This window comes from Bos grunniens, chromosome 12, assembly GCF_055505025.1.
Source record: "Bos grunniens cultivar Pamir isolate PY7600 chromosome 12, Bosgru_T2T1.0, whole genome shotgun sequence".
In the NCBI taxonomy this organism is placed as follows: domain Eukaryota; kingdom Metazoa; phylum Chordata; class Mammalia; order Artiodactyla; family Bovidae; genus Bos; species Bos grunniens.
In genome coordinates this window covers 59,870,577-59,892,387 of record NC_141176.1, presented here as the reverse complement: position 1 = coordinate 59,892,387, position 21,811 = coordinate 59,870,577, and the positions used below count along the sequence as shown (strand labels likewise).

Genomic DNA, 21,811 nt, shown 5'->3' with positions numbered 1-21,811 from the left:
CTCATAGTTGTTCATATCCCTTAATAACTGATAAGCCAGGATTCTCTATTTTTCAACATACTCTGAGTTTTCCTAACTGTATTCTATATTATTTAACAGAATTAAAAATCATCTTGTCCTGCTCCATAAAATTCCTGTTTAGAACTCATAATTGCTTTAAATTTTGCATTTTTTAGAAGAGAAAAGCCATTTTGCAATATTAATAACATGTAGGGGATTCAAGAGATTTGTTTATCCATTTGCTTACTGAAGAATATTTGGGATACTTTCAGCACTGGCTATTATTAATAAAATGACTATGAAATTCTCAAGAAATCTTCTTATGGACAATGTTTGTATTTATAATATATCAATAGCCACAAATGAAATTTCTATGTGATAGAGTAGACAGGTATTTATTTTTATTAGAAAATTTGAGTTTTTTTTCTAAATTGAGAGTAACATTTTTATCCCTGTTGTGAATATACCATGTATAATAATATATAGGCATTGCATTCTCTACATTTTCAGCAACATTTGGTTTTATCAATCTCTTTATCCATCTAGTGAGAGATACCTGGCATCTCGCTTTTAGTTTGTATTTCCTTGAGGAAGAGTGTGTCTTGAGTACTTTTTTTAAAAATTATTTTTGTGCCTTCCTAGTATGCATTTTGCTATTCTTAGATATTCCTTTGTGAAGCTTCTGTTCTAATCTTTTGCTTATATTTATTGAATTTCTTGTCATTTCATTATTGACTTGTAGAAATTTGTTGCATAATTCTGGGTTCAAGTCGTCTTGCAAATCTATGTTTTGCAAATATTATTTTCTTGGACTTAATTTTAAAATTTAAATTTAAAATTCTTCTAAAATTTATTTGCTTAATGTTTTATTTTAATGAACAGAATTTTTATGATTTACAATATATTTTTTAAGGCTATTGTTTCTGGATCTATCAAATAAAACTTTTCTTCTCCAAAACTGTGCAAATATTTTCTTCTGAAAAGTTATAGTTTCAAATTTGTGATAATATATATAATCCATTTCATATCGATTTTTATAAATTTGTAATATGTAAGAAAATATCAAAGAATTGTTCTTTATAAAAAAGGTTTCCAGTTATTCCAGCTCCAATAATTTGAAGATTTTTTTTTCCCCAATGATGACTTTGGCATCTTTTAGAAAATCAAAGTATCATTACATAAAAGTGGATCCATTTCTAACTATTTTCCATTGATCTATTTGTTAGGACTTCAACATACACATTTTGGGGAACATGATTCAGTTTATAACATAGGATCTCATGTTTTCTTGAGAAGGCATTATTCAGCTTTTAGATTTTCAAGTTTATTTATTTATTTTTCCCCTCTCTGTTCTTCAGAAAGAATTATTTCCATTGGTCATAGCACTCCATTAAGTGCTATGCTTATGTTAGGGCTTCCCTGTTGGCTCAGATGGAAAGAATCCACCTGCAATGCGGGATACTTGACTTCTATCCCTGGGTTGGAAAGATCCCCTGGAGGAGGGCCTTGTAACCCATTCCAGCATTCTTGCCTGGAGAATCCCCATGGACAGAGGAGCTTGGCAGGCTACAGTCCATGGAGTCGCAGAGTTGGATACCACTGAGTGACTAAGCAGCAGCAGAGGCAGCAAGCTTAGCTCATTGGATCTCTATTTTGTTATTTCTGTTTGTTCACTAGGCCCATCCAGTGAAGTTTTTCTTTTCTCTTTTTTTTTTCTTTTAGATATTCTACTTTTCCATTCTAGAATTATAACTTTATTTTTTCTTATAATTTTTTTTCTCTGCTGTAATTTCCAGACTGGGTTATCTCATGTTAGTCTTTGTTGGTTGTCTTACTTTCTAGACAATCAGCCATATTTTCCTATGTATTTATTTGTTGAGTAATTTTGACTTCTATCTTTGACATTGTTGTTGTTCAGTTGCTCAGTTGTGTCTGACTCTTTGAGTGAGTATTTAATTTTATTTTATATATTTTTAGAATTTCTACTTTAAGTTCTTTCTGTTCCTCCTATGAATATTGATTTTGCTTTTTAAGCAAGCATTCAATTTTCCCGAACCACAATTTTGTCACTCTTGTGGGTACAGAAGTTCAAATCTCAATATTTTTTAGCCTTTTCTGCAGTTCTTGTAATATGCCTCAGTAATTCAGACTTCAAGGGTAAGTCAGAATCTGGCAAATTCTATATTTAGATGTGGGTCTCTTTCTCTCTGGTCCTCTAATTTCCCTCTAACTGAGAGATATTCCCTCTCAGTATTCTTTGACTCTGGTAGTACAAACTTTCTTCTAGTTCTTCAATTGTTTAAGTCTTTTTTTTTTTTTTTTTAATAGAATTTGACTTATTCTTTTTGGATATTACTAAGGATGAATATCAAGAAACTATCTGTGAAAGAAGGAACTCTACTTAGTGCTACTGTTTATTCTCAGTTTAACTTTTATTAAATAGTATCTGAGTGCTTTTGATTATGCTTTGTGCCTTCAGGTTTATTTTTGTTTACCAAAATTTATAGGTTTTATGTATGGGAAGAGGGGTCTGATAGAAGATGTTCAGCCATGGCCCTAGTGAAGTATGTTTATTTACAAAGGAAAAGAGTACTACTATTTTATCTCTCAGGTACATTTGACAGTTGAACAAGACCGAGGTTGGACCATTGACCTCTCCCCCTGCCCAGTCAAAAATCCATGCACAATTTGACTTCCCCAAAACTTAATTACTAATAGACTACTATTGACTGGAAAATTTACTTATAAGCAGTTAACATATATTTTGTATTTTATTCTTATAATAATGTAAGCTAAAGAAAAGAAAAATTAAGAAAATTATAAAGAAGAAAAATTGTTTATAGGCCTGTACTCTGTCAATATTGTTAAGTTTACATCATCTATTTATAAGAGGATTGTCTGTTGATACCTACAATATTGTTGTTTTACGATATATAACACTGTAGATAATACACATATATTGTTTGTGTGTGTTAGTCACTGAGTCATGTCTGACTCTTTGAGACCCCAAGGACTGTAGCCTGCCAGACTCCTCTGTCCATGGGATTTTCCAGGCAAGAATACTGGAGTGGGTAGACATTCCCTTCTCTAGATACATATATTACTACATTAAATTTTTTTGAAAAGAAATATCTCTTACAGGTATAACAATTCATACATTGTTGATTAAGAAGCAACAACAGGATTGCTTTATTGTAGCCTAGGATGATCTATATGATTTCTTCATGAGGCCTAGCCCATACACTAGTGAATGAATCACTATAACATTTGTATGGTATACAGTATGACAGTCATTTTCATGAAACAGTATTTGGAACATTAAAAAAAAAGTTTATCTGTGATAATAGGCTGACAAGAAGTTTCTTCAATTAGAGAGAGAGGTATAACCTAAGGTAATGCAATTCTTTGTAAGCAAAGTAAAACGACAGTAAGAAAATAGAACATTTTAAATTTTATATAAAATATTACTCACCGTATGCCTATATAAGGATGGATGGTATAGACATATAATTTATACCTTTGTGACCTACCTGGTTTTATTTTTTTAATAGTTCTAACTATGTGGTTCATGCTATATAATGTAAATATCTCTAAGGATATAATCTTAATTGAATGAAGGTCAGAGAATACATATTTATTGCATGATATTATTGAGTTGTACCAAAACAATAGTTCAAGGTTTTTTTTGTGTTCTTCTGTTAGAACATTGCTTTTTCATTTTGCTTGACTCTCTGTTAGTTCTTATATATTAGGTAAATGAGCCACCTCTCCTAGTCTTGAAGGAATGGCCTCATGCAGGATATAATCTTAATCCTGGCCTAGCTCTAGGTTGTCCTTCAAACTTCTGCAATTGGCCAAGCAGCCTATTTTTATTTTTAATGCCCCCCAGTAGTTGAGTGTGTGTCAAGATCTTTCAGTTTCCTAGAAGAGAGGATCTCAGTCTGTATGGAGATTCAGCCTGATTGGGAACACATGCTCAAGCAGCAGCTTTTAAAGTGTACAAATGTATACAGTCCTGTGGGACTACAAGCATAAGCCATGCTGACCTCCAGAACTGGGCAACTGGGTGGTCTGGAGGTGATCCCCAGGTATCAGTTGCAAAAACTGTGACTCCAGATGACTGTGTAAATTTCTTTCTGGGAGTTATTAATATAAGTATGCTGTAGTGAGGCAGAGGAACACTATGCTGATGGTGCCTTCCAGCCTCTGCTGCTGCTACTGCTGCTAAGTCACTTCAGTCATGTCGGACTCTGTGTGACCCCATAGATGTCAGCCCACCAGGCTCCCCCGTCCCTGGGATTCTCCAGGCAAGAACACTGGAGTGGGTTGCCATTTCCTTCTCCAATGCATGAAAGTGAAAAAGTGAAAGTGAAGTCGCTCAGTTGTGTCCAACTCTTAGTGACCACATGGACTGCAGCCCCACCAGGCTCCTCCATCCATGGGATTTTCCAGGCAAGAGTACTGGAGTGGGGTGCCATTGCCTTCCAGCCTCTAATGTGTATTAAATTAGATATTAATACCTCCCAGGACTTCCCTAGTGGTCCAGTGGTTAAGAATTGATGCTTCCACTGCACGGGTGCAGGTTTGACCCCTGCTCGATCCCTTGGTCTGGGAGCTAGATCCAATATGCCAGAAAATCAGATGCCTCCATCACAGGTTAATGCTTTAAGATTAGCAAATAAGCCTCTCCATCTATTGCCTCCAGGCTGTGCCCTAAGGCTATGGAGACTGATCTTGCAAGCCTTTTGGGTCCTTTGTCACACTATTACAGCCTTGGGGTTTTGCAGACTTGAGTCTGCCTCTTTGGATTTCAAAGCTATATGTATTAGGGGTTCATCTTTTAAATGCCGGTTTGAAAAGCTGAGGTGTTGTAGGGAAAGAGCAAATTAGCGAAGATGGCTTGGTCAGGTTCTCTCGCCCCATGGCCTCTCGCTTTTGCCCCACATTTTGTAAATAATGATATGTAACAGCTGAGATCACTTACTGCACTGAGCATGCATATCACACGGTTTATGTAACAACTGAGATCACCTATAGGACTGCGCATGCCCCTCAGGAGGTACTTATTTGGTCACAGGTTGGGTTGTTGTAAAGCAGCGGCATTACTGCTGCATCACGACCGTGTCTGCGGGGTCAGCCATGAGAGGAGAGACTTGTGGTATGGCTGCCATGCCGGCCAGAACAGAATAAGTGTGTCTGCGATTGCTAGGGCTCCTGGAGTCTCCTTCTGGCCTCTTAGCTCGCGCCTTGCCTACCCTGGATTCAGCGAATAGTGCGGCAGTGGCTACAGCAAGACAACTGGCGTCACCAGCAGGCTCCGCAATACAGGTGTCCAATGTGCAGTTCAAAGCTTTCACTTTTCAGTGTGGAGTTCCCTCCTGATTATGGGTCTCAGTGCCAGGGATGGGGCTTGTGGAGAGATTGTGTCCCAGCCTCCTTAATAGATATGAGCTTTCTCTCATTGGCTCAACTAGAAGTTGCTCAGAATTTTTCTTTTTTTAGAGAGAGGGACTTTTTTTAGAGAGAGAGAGATTTGTTGAGTCCCTGAAAAGAGGTGAGTCCAGGATCCTCCTAAGTAACCCCTGGAACTGGACCCCCCCCAAAATATTTTTAAATGGTTAAAGAAATATACAGTAGGCATTTACTTATGTTCTCTTGCACTTTCCACATTTTAAAGCATATTTTAAAATTTGTGTTAGGTAATTCGGGAAGAATATATCAGCAAATTCACAATTGTAAACAGCACAAGACATATGTAAAAAAAAAAAAAGCATTGAACATTTAGAATGTTAATTAGCTATTTAATATTATAGAGTAGAAAGTCTAGAACAAGACTGGGAACTAGAACTGGATGTGCTAAGGCAAATGCACATTAGAGAGCCATTACAGTAGCATGGAAGGAATTGTTGTCCACCCCTGTGAGTCCACCCCCAGCAAGGGTTCTTCTACCAGGTGTCTTTAGAGCCTATGGAATGAGATTGAGTTCAGTTCAGAGGCAAAAGAGATCTTTATCAAAGAATGGACAAATGCAAACTCCTGCTCTAGAGCAGTGCCAAGGACCAAGGGTTCCAGAGGATAGTTGGGAGATGATCAAGCATGTTACATTTATCGTGCACTTTATTTCTAATCTAATGCCGCCACTGATCTGGCAGCACGAACCAGTCAGCCTGGAGGTTGGGGACTCCTGCTCCAGAAGAAACGCTGTCCTCAAGAGGCTGCAGGTGGGACTGTTTTGTAGGTTTCTGTCAGTGAGGAGAGGGCGGGGTTCTTGCCTATGAGGCGCAGGCGTGTCGCTTACCGCCCCAGACCCAGGTGCCTGGCCCAGCTTCTCTGCACAGGGCCATCGCCATCTTGAATTGAGGCACTGTGCACAGCGCTTGTCCTGCGGGCACACCGCGCTGGTGTGTTATGTGCAGCAGTTCCTCTATGGAAACTCTAACTGGACTTGTTACTTGCAAGGCCTCTGCACGCAACCCACTATAGGTAAGAAAAACCAGCTGTTGTTACTGTTTAGTCGCTAAGTCATGTCCGACTCTTTTGTGACCCCCATGGATTGCAGCCCGGCAGGCTCTTCTGTACATGGGATTTCCCAGGCAGGAATATCAGAGTGAGTTGCCATTCCCTTCTCCAGGGAATATTCCAGATCCAGGGATCAAACCCACATCTCCTGCATTGGTGGGCAGATTCTTTACTAAGCCACCAGGGAAGCCCAAATGAAACTAGACTAAGCCCAAAAGAAGAGGTTAGACCTCATCACCCAAATTACATCTTATTTTTTCACCCATGGAGACCAGTCAGCTTTGCCAGTGACAGAACTATCCATAAATTGAATTGGCAGCTGGAAATGAGCTAAGTGACAAAGATGACTAAAGGTTTATTCATGATTTGTGTGCATATTAGTGCCAAAATCTATACCATGGGAGTCTAGATTGAATAAGGCTCACCAGGACACTGTAGTAATAAAATGCACCATTTTCCTGTTAGTTTAGTGACATCTGTTGATCGAACAGTCATAGTGAATGTATAACCATTGTATATTTAGGTCTAGATCATAAATGAGTAATGATTTCATGGAAGTAATATCTGAAGCCATATATTTGGTTAAACTCACCCAGGGGTAAAATTACAAGAAAAAAAAAAAGTGAAAAATCCATACCTATACATTCACTTATCATCTAAAAGAAGAGAAACTAACACATTCCTTAGTATAGAGGTAAGTATATATTATGTATCTTTAGAAAGTTCGGGTACAGCATATGTAACATTCTGAATATGGGCTTAAAAACCTGGATCAGGAGTTGGCTGCCATAATAGGTCTTATTAGTCAAGGCAGGTAACATTTCAGAACTTCAGTTTTCACCCTCTGTAAAAGTTATCTACTTTGTCAGGTTAAAAGCTCCTTTTTTTTTTTTTTTTTTTTTCCATTAGGCAGTGAAGAAAGGAAAGTATATGGGAATGGGGCGAAGATAATGATTAGCAGGTGAGTTAAAAACAAGGGCTTCAGGTACCTTCAGCTTTTTCCCCAGGATATCCAGCTACCCCAGAGACAGTTCTGAAACCAGAGGGAGGCTCATTTGTATATACTTACTTGGTCATGGCTTGTTAAAGGTACAAAATTCTCCACAAGCTTACCACCCTATGTTGGCTTTGCTTTTCTCTATCCCATCAGGAATCAACATGGGAAACTGCTGTTTCCCAGAGGGAGCACACGACCTATTCCTAAGCTGCTCTTCTCCCAAATGGTAAGATGTGAATCAGTCACTTTATCTTTAATTGTAGTAGTGTATGTATATTCATATGTCTATTGAAAATGAAATATTCTAGCAGTGCCAAGTACTTCTGAAAGTGCCATTCAGACATATGGTACAACATGTTTATACCTTTTGCGGACCATCTGCTGTCTAGGCTCAATTGCACATTTATTTTACTTTTAATTCACAAAGAAAATGGAAAATAGAACTGGCCCATGTACTGCAATTTGGCTGGGCTTTAAGCAGGTGCAAATTCAATAAGAAAACGTATTTGGAACTATAAAAACCTCACTTGTCTGTCCCCGTGTGGGTATATATTCTTTCCAAACCAATGCAAATGTCTCAGTTTTTTATGCTTAGATCTGTTGCACTGTGTTTTAATGGGGTCAGATGGGATGAGGCTAATTTAGAAACCAGAGAACTCTATATCCTTTTGCTAAAGAATAAGGAATGTGTATAATAATACTTGTAATACGATTTTCTTGGTGTCACCCAGGTTTTATACTTATAAGAGAAGTAACAATTATGAAAACTTTATTCTTTCTAAACAATTTTCCTTTTAATATAGTATATGCTGTACACAGAATGAAAATACATAATATGAGATTTCTGTAGGCAAATCATCTTGCTTGTTAAAAATGTGAAAATTTGTCAGAAACCAAGTCACAGATACATACCACAAGAAAGAAAAAGAGAAACAAAGGAAGGGAATGAGGTAATATACTCATGTAGCAATGAAAACATACTTGCAATTTCTTTATTCTTAACTATGATACAAAGTATTTTTCAATAATAAGTTCTTTTCAGGGACTTTCCTGGCCTTCCAGTGGTTAAGACTTCACCTTCCAATGCAGGTGGTGCTGGTTTGGTATCTGGTTAGGGAACTAAGCTCCCACATGCCTTGTGGACAAAAAATCAAAATACGAGACAGAAGCAATATTGTAACAAATTTAATAAAGACTTTAAAAATGACTGACATCTAAAAAAATCTTTAAAACAAATACTGCTGCTGCTGCTGCTAAGTCACTTCAGTCGTGTCCGACTCTGTGCGACCCCATAGACGGCAGCCCACCAGGCTCCCCCGTCCCTGGGATTCTCCAGGCAAGAACACTGGAGTGGGTTGTCATTTCCTTCTCCAATAATTATTGACTCTAAGTAATCTTTTAATAACTAATGTTTTGGGTTGAGTTTTAATATAACTCTTTCAATTTTAATATGAGATAACTTTTTCAAAATTTCAAAGCTATTTTTTTGACAGAAAATTTTTGAATATTTAAATTTGATGTGCTTTAACCTAAAATATTATTCACTGTCTAGGTTCTTTAGGTAAGAATTGGTGAATTTTTCAGATAGAGGCTAAATATATCATATGTCAATAGGAGACACTTCTTTCACTGATATGGTCATTGATAAATGAAGGATATATATCAAGGGTCACTTGATATATGTAATTTTTTTTTATAAAGTTTGTCCTTGAAATGTTTTGTTTGAGGTCGGATGTTTCATTTGTGGCAAATACATACATACATAGATGTGTACATATAAATAAATGATGCCTCAGAAAGAAGTGTGAAGTGTGAAGTCGCTCAGTCGTGTCCGACTCTTTGCAACCCCATGGACTGTAGCCTATCAGGCTCCTCTGTCCATGGGATTTTCCAGGCAAGAGTGCTGGAGTGGATTGCTATTTCCTTCTCCAGGGGATCTTCCTGACCCAGGAATCGAACCTGGGTCTCCCGCATTGCAGGCAGACGCTTTACCCTCTGAGCCACTAAGAAAGTACAGGCATATTGTGAGAACACATAGGTGTAGGTTACTTTTCAGTTTCAATGGCTACACAATACTATTTTAACAGAAAAGAGTGGGGATCCATAGAGATGTCCTAAGGAAATCCACTCTATCAATAAAAGTAAGTCTTGACTGAGTATTTGCCATATGACATGTTGAAATGAGGAATAATACTATAATAATAAACAAGAGCTGAGACTAACTAGTTTTATGTGGAATATTTAAATAAATACTTGCATTACTTTCAAACCCTTACTACTTCTAAAATTTAAAGGCAAAGAAAAATGAAAACCAGTGGCATTGATTTAAAATTTTTGCCAAATCAAGGAAGCATTAACACCTTTAATCAGGGTGGTGAATAGGTTTAATCTCATGGACTGCTACTGCTGCTAAGTCACTTCAGTTGTGTCCGACTCTGTGTGACCCCATAGACGGCAGCCACCAGGCTCCCCCATCCCTGGGATTCTTCAGGCAAGAACTGGAATGGGTTGCCATTTCCTTCTCCAATTCAGGAAAGTGAAAAGTGAAAGTGAAGTCACTCAGTCGTGTCCGACTCTTCAAGACCCTATGGACTGCAGCCTACCAGGCTCCTCCATCCATGGGATTTTCCAGGCAAGAGTACTGGAGTGGGGTGCCATTGCCTTCTCCAATCTCATGGACAACTTCTGTCAATTTATACTGGTCTTCAAAAATGCTACCCTGCGAATCATTTGAGTTCTTCTCTTATGGTCATTGGAAGCAAATACAATAATTATTCATGTTGCCTTCCAAGATCCTTTAAAGCACTTTTCAAACTATCTTTAATTAACAGCTCCAACCATTCCCCCAGTAATATAAGACTTCTATTTGGAGTGAAGCTGAATCCTTTTACTACCATAATTTCTATGTATTCAAATAAGTTAACATGGATTCAAAGTTATCCTACAAAAAAATTAAATCAGCTAATTAAACATCCTGACTTTTCAAGAAATCCTAATGTTACTAGTTTCCTCTGTCTTTCTCTAAAGTGGCTACAGGGGGAAATAAGATTTTAATTCTAGATATGAGAATATAAAGATGGGGCTGAATTATATTTAGTGGCAGTGTATTTGAACTGTAGCTAAATGGGAATAAGGTTTAACATTTGTTATTGAATTTCTATCTCTCAGTTAAATCATACAAAAATCGGCTTTGTTTTCTGCCTTTTTCTTCTGCATTGTTGTTACTATGTGTAACTTCCCAGGTGGAGTAGTGGTAAATAACCTATCTGCCAGTGCAGGAGACATAAGGTACATGGGTTCAATCCCTGGGTTGGGAAGATCCCGTGGAGGAGGAAATGGCTACCAGTATCCTTGCCTGAAAATTCCATGGACAGAGGAGCCTATAAGGCTATAGTCCATAGAGTCACACGGAGTTGGACATGACTGAAGCAACTTAGCATGCACACACCCATACTTACTCTGTAATGTTTGTTTGTTGACATTATTCTTTGAAAATGAAACACCCAGTGGGAATAAGTTATTATCTGGGATGGTATTTGTTTACCTAATAATCTTGACATGGGTCTATATGGTGTACATATAGATGTATTTAACAGGAGTCTTCTAAATTTCAAGCATAAAATATAAGTTTAGAGTAACTAAACTCTTACTGAGAAAGTGAAAGTTGTTTAGTATAATTGAATGTATATTTAAGATCTATATGTACACACACATGTATTTAGATTAGTCATTTATACATTGTATGTAAAATATACATATATATGTTTGTGTATCTGCAGTAAAACTGACATGTGTGTACATACATAAAAATGTACCTTACAAAATTTACAAATAATATATGGCATGGGTTTGGTCAATGCAATGTTTAAGTAGCTTTGGCTTACTAAAACATCTTTGTGAATTCACACAAAAACAACTTGAAATTGAATATTTGCAATCCAGATTCCTCAATTTCTCCTGATACACCTCTTGTTGACCTTGATGGATGTTGGAACTTGATGTCATCAAAATCAATGCTGATATTAAAAGGAACTTTAGGAGCCCTGTCAAAATTAGCTAAAAGGTCATTCTCCATGGCAAACATCAAGTATGTAGCAGTAGAGACCACTGCTCATAAAGCAAGAGAAAATATACTCTCCAATCATCTGCTTTACCCAGGAAATGATATCTCCCTTACTGCCACACAGAAACTTTCTGTTAAAATTGCTTTTTTTTTTTTTTTTTCATAGCTGTAATTTATTTGGCATCTTCTATGAGTCTGTTGCTAGGTTAGAGAGTCTAGAATGCATTTAATTTCCAACTCTAACCCCTATTCATACCCTAACTCATGCTGTCATGGTGTTTAAGCCTTAATTTTAGGTCAATAAAAAGTTTGTTTTTTTTTTTTTTTTTATATTTCTCTATGTAAAGAATGTCATTTGTATGTGTGTGTGTGTGTGTTTATTCATTCAAACAATGACTTACAGTCAGTACTCATGGTTATTTCCTGCTCCAGGGAGTTTTTATCTTCTCCTTCTTAAAATGTCTGCTCTTCAAGATCTTTGTATATCACAACATGCCAAAGACAATTCACAGAGTAGACAAATGAGTCTTAAGCTGTGCTATGAAATCTTGGATTTTTGTCAAGATTTTATTGTATCATTAAACATGAAAAATAATAACTTGAAAATCAGGTACCTTTATCTTTAAAACACTGTTTCATTGATTTCCCTTTTTTCTGGTTACCAGTGTGAATTCTGAATAGAAAAGACTGATTTTCTTTCTGAACCAAGATTTTTAAAAACATATGAGATGCTTTTTTCTTTTTTTCCTACTTTAACCTGTATATTTAGGAATTTAAAAGGAAATGAGTATGTATCTCTATTGTCATTAGTTTCACTAGAGACTTGATTTATCCATTCAGTTACTGGACTTAAGCCTTTCTGTAGAGTATCAGTCCAATTATACCTACCTGTCTTGCAAAATTCCTTTTATACATATGATTCATTTCTTGGCTCCAAAATCACAGCAGAGGGTGACTGCAGCCATGAAATTAAAAGACACTTTCTCCCTGGAAGAAAAGCAATGACAACCTAGACAGCATATTAAAAAACAGAGATGTTGCTTTGCTAACAAAGGTCTGTCTAGTCAAAGCGATGGTTTCTCCAGTAGTAATGTATGGATGTGAGAATTGGACTATAGAGAAGACTGAGTGCCAAACGTGTTGGAGAAAACTCTTGAGAGTCTCTTGGCCTGCAAGGAGATCAAACCTGTCAATCCTAAACGAAATCAGTCCAGAATATTCATCAGAAAGACTGCTGCTGAAGCTGAAACTCCAATACTTTGGCCACCTGATGTGAAGAACCTACTCATTGGAAAAGACCCTGATGCTGGGAAAGATTGAAGGCACGAGGAGAAGAGGACCACAGAGGATGAGATGATTGTATGGCATCACTGACTCGATGGATATGAGTTTGAGTATGATCTGGGTGTTGGTGATGGACAGGGAAGCCTGTTGTGCTGCAGTCCATGTGGTCGCAAAGAGTCGGACATGGCTGAGTGACTGAACTGAATGTATGCATACATACATATCTATCCTTTTGATAATTAAGTAACTGAGAAATCTAAATAAAGCATGTTTCCATACTTCATATGTGTTTTTTCCTTGTAGGTTTTTTTCTTTATGCATATACCGACATTGGGCGAAGGCTCTTTTTAATATTTTATACCATAGAATTTTTGCAGCGATTAAGAACAGAAACCTGCTTTGCACAATGTCTAGTGTGTGCTAAGTGCCCAGTTAATGGTAAACTAAAACCGATAATCAAACATTATTAAGGTAAATCATTTTCTAGCAAACTGTTCCTCTAATGGCATTCAACATTATTCAGACTAATTTATCCATTGAAAACAACTAAAGATGTTGGATTAAAATATCTTTACAAATCTTACTGATAAATCAAAGACTGATAAAATAACAAGAAATCATCAGGCAAAATATAACAGAAAGCAAGAATTCACTCTTAAGTATACATAGAGCCTGAGCTCATATGCCAATCTTGCAGTAATTGAGCTTTTGAGAATCTAATAGGGCAAGGGAGATTGAAGTATAAGCATAAAGCTTTGTAAGGTTACTAAGCCAAGTGCAAATTCCCTAAATTAAGGTTGCACTCCTAGGGTAAACTTGAACCAGAAATAAATATACCCCATCCCAAGCCTCAGAAACTTAAAGACAAATACAGACTTCCATATGATTTAACACCCTAAGGACACATTCTGGGAGAACCAAGGGAAATCAGATATCGAATCTGGTCAAGGAGGTATCTAAATCATCATTGTGCCTACTGGAACTATCAGACACAGATTGTAAAAATAAGTAATTTTTATGATGTTAAAAAGACAAACCTTGGCCATATTTGCAGAGAACAAGAATTAGATGATTTGAAAAATATTCAAATAAAACTTGTAGAAGTATTTTTTAAAAATACATGACCAAATCAAAACGCAGTGATTAATTTTGACAGCAGACTGGGATTTCCCTGGATATTAAGTGATTAAGAATCTGTGTTTCTTCTGCAAGGGGCATGGGTTAAATCCCTGGTCAGGGAACTAAGATCCTGAATTCTGTGCAGCACAGCTAAAAAAAAAAAAAAAAAAAGTATTTAGCAGACTAAAAAAATATTGGACATTAGGTCAAAATAAATCATCTAGATAGAGCATTCAGACTCAAAACAATAAAAGTATGGGATAGCAGTAATGAAAATGTGCAGGACAGAATGAAGTCTATATTGTTTAATGAGAGCCATAGGCAAAAAAGACAGGGGACAGAGACAATATTAGAAAAGACAATAAGGATTTTCCAGAAATATTATATTAGAAAGGCATAACAACTCACAGCCAGCTGAATGACCATAAATCATCAGCATCTACTTTGGAAATTCAGGTATCTTTTTCCTTAAAGTTCTGTATTGATCTTTCCACTTGGCCTGGGCCATTTCTCGAGATGCAGTAAAACACATTTGTAATGGTGCAAACTCTACTTTGGCTTCTGAGGAGGAAGTATAGCACAATTCTCATCAGAATCCTAGCCAGTTATTTGAAGTTGACCTGAATGCCTTCAAGGACCCAACTTTTGTTAAGCTATAGTAAGGGATAGATTTTATATCATCTTTTCTGATTGGATGACTCTGCTGTAGAGAATTGGAAAAGGAAATGGCAGCCCGCTCCAGTATTCTTGCCCTGAGAATCCCCTGGGCAGAGGAGCCTGTCAGGCTACAGTCCATGGGATTGCAAGAGTTGGATACTACTTAATGACTAAACCGCCACCACTGTAAAGAATAATGGCCATAGTGGGTACACAAATTTTGAATCTGTTATCCTTCTAGGAATTTTCCCCAAGCAAACAAACAAAATTATATTCTCTATAGATTTTCCCAGCCAACTGAGGGATAATTGATCTACATGGGGGAATTTCTTAGATATTTGAGGTCTCTTAAGGTCATCACTAAGGTGGAAACAGTTGTGTTTAGGGAAGAAAGGTGATTAATGATTGGTTTTCCCAAAAGAAATATGATTCGAAAGGTGCATATGGTACTCTGTGAAGAACTTGTTTATTTTGTTGGGATTTAATCAGCTGCAGGTCACAGGTTGATAGTGCGGTCAACATAGCCTGCCAGCCAATTGGTAAACTTTGTAATAACCAGTTACTCAGTTTGTGTAACTGAACCTAGTTCTTGTATTTGGAGGGACTGCCTGAGAGCATTGAGTGCAATCTGTCCTCTTTATCTAAGACAGATACTAGGTAGTATCCCTGTGTCACATTTCAGTATCTATAACTAATTTTTTCTCCAATAAATTGCTCACAGCTAAACTTTTAACAAAAAAGGGTCAGATAGAAGAAAACATCATTTTCATAAAGCATAATTGGAAGTAATTTTGAGTCCATTTGCCTTCTTTTGACTATATTTTCATATGAAGAATGTGTCAACCAGGCTGGTCTGAGATTGGTGATAGTAGAAAGATGTATCATCTCCAGGAATGAAATGGGTGGGATAGAATCCACTCATGTGTCTCTAACTGAGATGGGATGGTCACTTTCTGAAAAGAGCTGGATTCAATGACCAAGTTACTCTAATGAGGTAAATTAAGAAGAGGTGAAGTAGAAATCTGTTTAAACTAATTGGTAAGGAAACTGTTCCAACACTTAATAGTAGCAGATGCTTGCAGATAATGGGAAGCATGGAATTTCCATCAAATAGCTTGACTATAAGCTCATTGTTGAATGACTTTTCCAATAAATTGCATATTATTTCCAGAGTACAAGTGGTCTGAAAACCCCAAAAGAGAAAAGAAAATAAATCTTAAAGCCAAAGAATTAAAAAAAAAATTATTTAGAAGTACCAGCTACATTGACTTCTCTACAGTAAAAGAAGAAGAAAAAAGAATGGACTAATATATTTTGTATATTGAAAGAAAATTGTTCCTAAATTGGACATTTATACTACACACAATTATCTTTTAAGAGGAGAGGCATTTATCACTGGTTGGATAATACTAAGGGGGAGAAAAGGAAAATGATCCAAGATGTGACATTGGTAACTGAAAGTGAAGTGTAAAGAGTAATGAAGAGGCAGAGTTTTATATATGATTGAAGTTAAGCAGGTATAAATTCAAATTAGAATTTTACAGCTTTAGGATGTTAAATGCAATTCCTGTGATAAAAACTGTTAAGATTCCTTTTCATACATGTTGATATGCTAATGATTTAAAAATACTGACAAGCCCAAGACTGGTAGAAAGCAGAAATATTTTAACATGGATGCACTAATAGTAGAAACTTAAATTGGAAATGGTTTGGCTTTATACAAGAATGGTGAACATGTGAATTCCCTAAAATCAAGCTATTCCACTCCTCATACTAAAGAAATGGCAGCCCACTCCAGTATTACTGCCTGGAAATTCCCATGGACAGAGCAGTCTGATGGGCTACATTCCACGGAGTAGTGAGGTGTTGGACACGATTTAACGACTAAACAGCAGCAGCAGCAACAGCAGCAGCATGATAAAGTTAGCAGAATTTAGAGAACCAGGATGGATGTACAAGAATAATTAGAGGAAGATTCTGAAATAGGGAAAATTTTGTAAATAGAGTGAATATATAAGTTGTTATTAATTCATAAATATCAAGATAATTAAAGACAAACCAAGACTGCATTTCGGTGAAAATAAACTCGTTAACATAAAACAATTGAAAGAGTTTTAAAAATATATTGTCAGTTGAAAGGACAAAGAAAAATGACTGCCTAGAGTATGGAATCTAAATGTAAAATGTTCAGTAATAGACAGTATTAAACTCTAAAGTTTTAAGGATAAATACACAGGAAAACCATAGAGGCAAGTAAGAAAACGAGTATCACAAGATCAGTGTAATGGTAACTTCTAAGAGTAGCTAAGTTTGTGCTTGGAAAAAGTCATGAGGTGAAGGAAGAGGACTGTAAGTTACTGTTGATATTTTATTTCTTGATTCAGGGTGGTGTTTATGATTTATTCATTAAACAGTATAATTCATTATTTTATTATGTTTATCAAACATTATTAAATATGATCCAAGTAAATATTTTCTTTTCATTACTCTTCCTATTCTCTTTAACTACTGATACATCTAAAAATAAGTATATGTGTCATTACATTCAGGGTCTTTAATAAGTGTTTTACCTATAATTTCAAAAGATTATCACATGAAATTTTTTTTTTAACTTTACAATATTGTATTGGTTTTGCCGTATATCAAAATGAGTCTGCCACAGGTATACACATGTTCCCCATCCTGAACCCTCCTCCCTCCTCCCACCCCGTACCATCCCTCTAGGTCGTCCCAGTGCACCAGCCCCAAGCATCCAGTATTGTGCATTGAACCTGGACTGGCGACTCATTTCATATATGATATTATACATGTTTCAATGCCATTCTCCCAAATCATCCCTCCCTCTCCCTCTCCCACAGAGTCCAAAAGACTGTTCTATACATCAGTGTCTCTTTTGCTGTCTCGTATACAGGGTTATTGTTACCATCTTTCTAAATTCCGTATATATGGGTTAGTATACTGTATTGGTGTTTTTCTTTCTGGCTTACTTCACTCTGTATAATAGGCTCCGGTTTCATCCACTTCATTAGAACTGATTCAAATGTATTCTTTTTAATGGCTGAGTAATACTCCATTGTGTATATGTACCACAGCATTCTTATCCATTCATCTGCTGATGGACATCTAGGTTGCTTCCATGTCCTGGCTATTATAAACAGTGCTGTGATGAACATTGGGGTACACGTGTCTATTTCAATTCTGGTTTCCTCAGTGTGTATGCCCAGGCAGTTCTACTTCCAGTTTTTTTAAGGAGTCTCCACACTGTTCTCCATAGTGGCTCTACTAGTTTGCATTCCCACCAACAGTGTAATTTTTACAGTACATTTAGAGAGCACTGAAACCAAATTTTTTCCAGTGAAAATTTTGTGTATAAAATAACACCCAAAGGCAGAAAGAAGCAGCATGATCTAAATTCCCAAGTAGTCATGAAGATAGTGACTTTGAGACATATGTCTGTAATATTTTAAGAACTGAGGAAAATAGAGATTTGAATACATATGTACACAAGTTATACTGTTAAAAATTGTGCATATAAAAGTAAAACATACTCTAAATTAGCAAAAAACGCCTACAAACACAAATTAATTTTAGGTTTATATTTCAGGAGTAGTTTGCACAAATATATATACATAATTATTTTTTATAAATATGATCAATTGATTATTCATAATTCCAGTTGTAGTATATAATGAAATACCCTTAAAGCTGAACATATGGATTTTTCTCACCTTAGATACCACGGTATTTTTCTATTTAGTTTGCAAAACCTTATTGCAATAAAAAAAAAAGCATATGCAAAATTTTTTTTTTTTTGGTAAACCTTTTAAGTATTTATTTAGCACCCATTACCATGATATTTTTTATAAACCACTTAAACATTTCTTTAGCATTCATTACCAAAATAGTTTTATAAACAGCTATGTATATAAATATATATAAGTGCATGCTCATGTGATCAGTTGTATCCTATTCTTTTTGATCACACGGACTGTAGCCTGCCAGGCTCCTCTGTCAATTGAATATTCTGGGCAGAAATACTGGAGTCAGTTGCTATTTCCTACTCAAGGGGATCTTCCCGACCCAAAGATTAAAACTGTGTCTCAAGTCTCCTGAATTGGCAGGCAGATTCTCTACCACTGAGCCGCCTGGGAAGGCCGTATATATGCATACCTGCATATCAAATTATTCCCATATTATATAAATGATGAAATTGATTTGATAAATTATCCAGTCACTGATTGTGATCCTAAAACTAGTACATGCAATCTTACAATAAAGTCTCAGGTGGATTGTTATATAATTTAGACATGACCAAGAAGTACTGCTTTGATATAAAGGCCGACTGTTTTCTAAAAGTGAGTACATTAACAAGTCAACTTATTTTCCCAGATAAAGGATATACTGCCTTAAATAATATATGATGCCTTAAATAATAATATATGATAAATTAGGAGGTAAGTTAGCAAGCAGGATTTATTTTCAAGGGAAAAAAAAGGAATTGGAACAGCTCTCCACAGCAGATATTGGCTAAAGAGGCATTGCCTAAGGCCATTGAACTTGAAAAAAATGAAGCAAATGTGTTGAAGTTCCCCACACTCAGTATGGTATGAGGGTGAAGGCTGGATTTGCAGCTTACCACAGACACCACCCTTATGGCAGAAATTGAAGAGGAACTAAAAAGCCTCTTGATGAAAGTGAAAGAGGAGAGTGGAAAAGTTGACTTAAAGCTCAACATTCAGAAAACTAAGATCATGGCATCTGGTCCCATCACTTCATGGGAAATAGATGGGGAAACAGTGAAAACAGAGTCAGACTTTATTTTTATGGGCTCCAAAATCACTGCAGATGGTGACTGCAGCCATGAAATTAAAAGACGCTTACTTCTTTGAAGGAAAGGAATGACCAACCTAGATAGCACATTCAAAAGCAGAGACATTACTTTACCAACAGAGGTCCGTCTAGTCAAGGCTATGGTTTTTCCAGTGGTCATGTATGGATGTGAGAGTTGGACTGTGAAGAAGGCTGAGTGCCAAAGAATTGATGCTTTTGAACTGTGGTGTTGGAGAAGACTCTTGAGAGTCCCTTAGACTACAAGGAGATCCAACCAGTCCATTCTGAAGGAGATCAGTCCTTGGTGTTCATTGGAAGGACTGATGTTGGAGCTGAAACTCCAATACTTTGGCCACCTCATGCGAAGAGTTGACTCATTGGAAAAGACTCTGATGCTGGGAGGAATTGAGGGCAGGAGGAGAAAGGGATGACAGAAGATGAGATGGCTGGATGGTATCACCGACTTGATGGACGTGAGTTTGAGTGAACTCCGGGAGTTGGTGATGGACAGGGAGGCCTGGCGTGCTGCAATTCACGGGGTCACAAAGAGTCGGACACGACTGAGCGACTGAACTGACTGACTGACTGATAGGATGCCAACAAACACTTATCTGAAATATGAGGACTAGTTTACCTTGATATAATTCTTGTTCCTCAAAAAAGTTTTAGCCCTTTTGCAAAGAGAACAGATCATCCCAGACATGATTCTGGGTTATTTTTTTTCCCCTTAATCTTTGCTAGCTCTCAGATTTAGAGTATAGGAAGGTGTCAGTTCACTGAAACACTACCGTGAGCATGTGTACATCATCTTCCCCTACACTGTCTTCTTCTAATATATTTTCAAGCTATCATTCACTGTTTCCAAAATCATCTGTATAACAAAAGTCAGTTAAATGTTATCTCTGTAAAAACTTAGTGTTTTCAATGTCTTATAAGAATAGTCCTGCAGAAATCTACAATAAAAATTTTATCCACCAGTACATTCTCTCCTTGTTTTGATCTACAACCCTGCATTAAGACAAAACCCAGTCCCAGTGTCCTAGTCTGTTTGCTATGATAAACCCAAAACCACACATTGTGCACTGGATTTCTGTTTAGAATGTATTTTCAGAACTTTCTTTAGGGTATCTACTTTGGAAAATTGGTAATGGAATATTTTGCCTTGCTGTATAACTGAAATTCTTTGTTGCTTATTCATTTTTTTTTGCTATTCTTCCTGGTGACCAACCCAAATGACCATTATCTATTGTGAAAGGAGAAAAGCCAAATCATTAGGTCAAATTTATACTAAATATTGCTAAATGAGATCAACTTTGTTATGAATGTGAGGGAGGTAAGCAAGATGCTTAAATATATTGTTTGACAGAGAGGAGATAAGTCAAAATTTAGTTTTGTTCTAAGTCCACTATGGAAATTCTCAATATTTATGAAAATTAAAATATCATTAATTATAGGACAGGAGGGCAGAGCGGCAAAGCTGTGGTTGCAATTTATCAGCTATTGAATTTAGGTCATCTTGAATTTAGCAAAATTTTGATGGGAAGGAATAGTTGGAGACAAGTTTTTCAGGGGTCATGTTGAAACAGTTTTAGTCTTTTAGAGACTTTTACAGTTATTCTTTACCAGCATTTGCCTCAGAGAGACCATTTTTATGCTGAATGTCAGAGTCCAGTTTCTCACCTCTAACTAGGAATCCAAGTCTGAAGAACAAGTGAAGTCCATGAGCGTAAGAAATGTTAGAGTTTCAAGTGTAATTTTTTTTTTTCCCCCTAGTGAATTCATTCATCAGATACTGGCTAGTTCTCAGATAAAAACACTCATGGGTCTGGATAAGATACAATACAGAATTGCAGTGCTAAGGAATACAAGAAGTGGATCGTCAATACACCCTGAAGTGCTTCCTTTAGAAATACTAACTTTTCTTAATGCTCACAAAAAAAAAAAAAAAAAAAAAATCCTAAGCCCCAAATTCCCCAGTTTAGAAAAGCCACAGTGGCCAGATTTCCAAGGTTTCATTTCTTTCTCTTTAGTTCTTTATTCTAACCGTCAAATGTCAAATGCCAAGCATTTAGAAACTAAATAAAGTTTTATAAATAAAAGGAAAAAATCTTAAAAATTTTCATCCTTGATGCTTATTAAATTTTATATTTTTAAACCACAACAGATGGTTTAAAGATAGTTATTTTTTTAGCTTTTTAAAAAATGTTTATTTTTAGTTGAAAGATAATAGATTTACAGAATTTTGTTGTTTTCTGTCAAACCTCAACATGAATCAGCCATAGGTATACATATATCCTCTCCCTTTTGAACCTCCCTCCTGTCTCCCTCCCCACGCCACCCCT

At 36.4% G+C, this 21,811-nt stretch overlaps 1 long non-coding RNA gene across 6 annotated transcripts in view; it reads left to right on the top strand.

Moving 5' to 3' along the window:
* The first annotated feature begins 5,047 nt into the window (after window positions 1-5,047).
* LOC147361813 (uncharacterized) overlaps window positions 5,048-21,811 on the top strand; it is a 107,959-nt gene continuing 91,195 nt past the window's right edge. Inside the window, exons 1-5 of one of the 6 annotated variants that reach the window (XR_015137655.1) lie at window positions 5,048-5,328; window positions 6,153-6,221; window positions 7,429-7,480; window positions 7,670-7,742; window positions 12,525-13,124. This is a non-coding gene — a long non-coding RNA (uncharacterized LOC147361813). The other 5 variants (XR_015137656.1, XR_015137653.1, XR_015137652.1 and 2 more) reach the window with 5 other exon arrangements.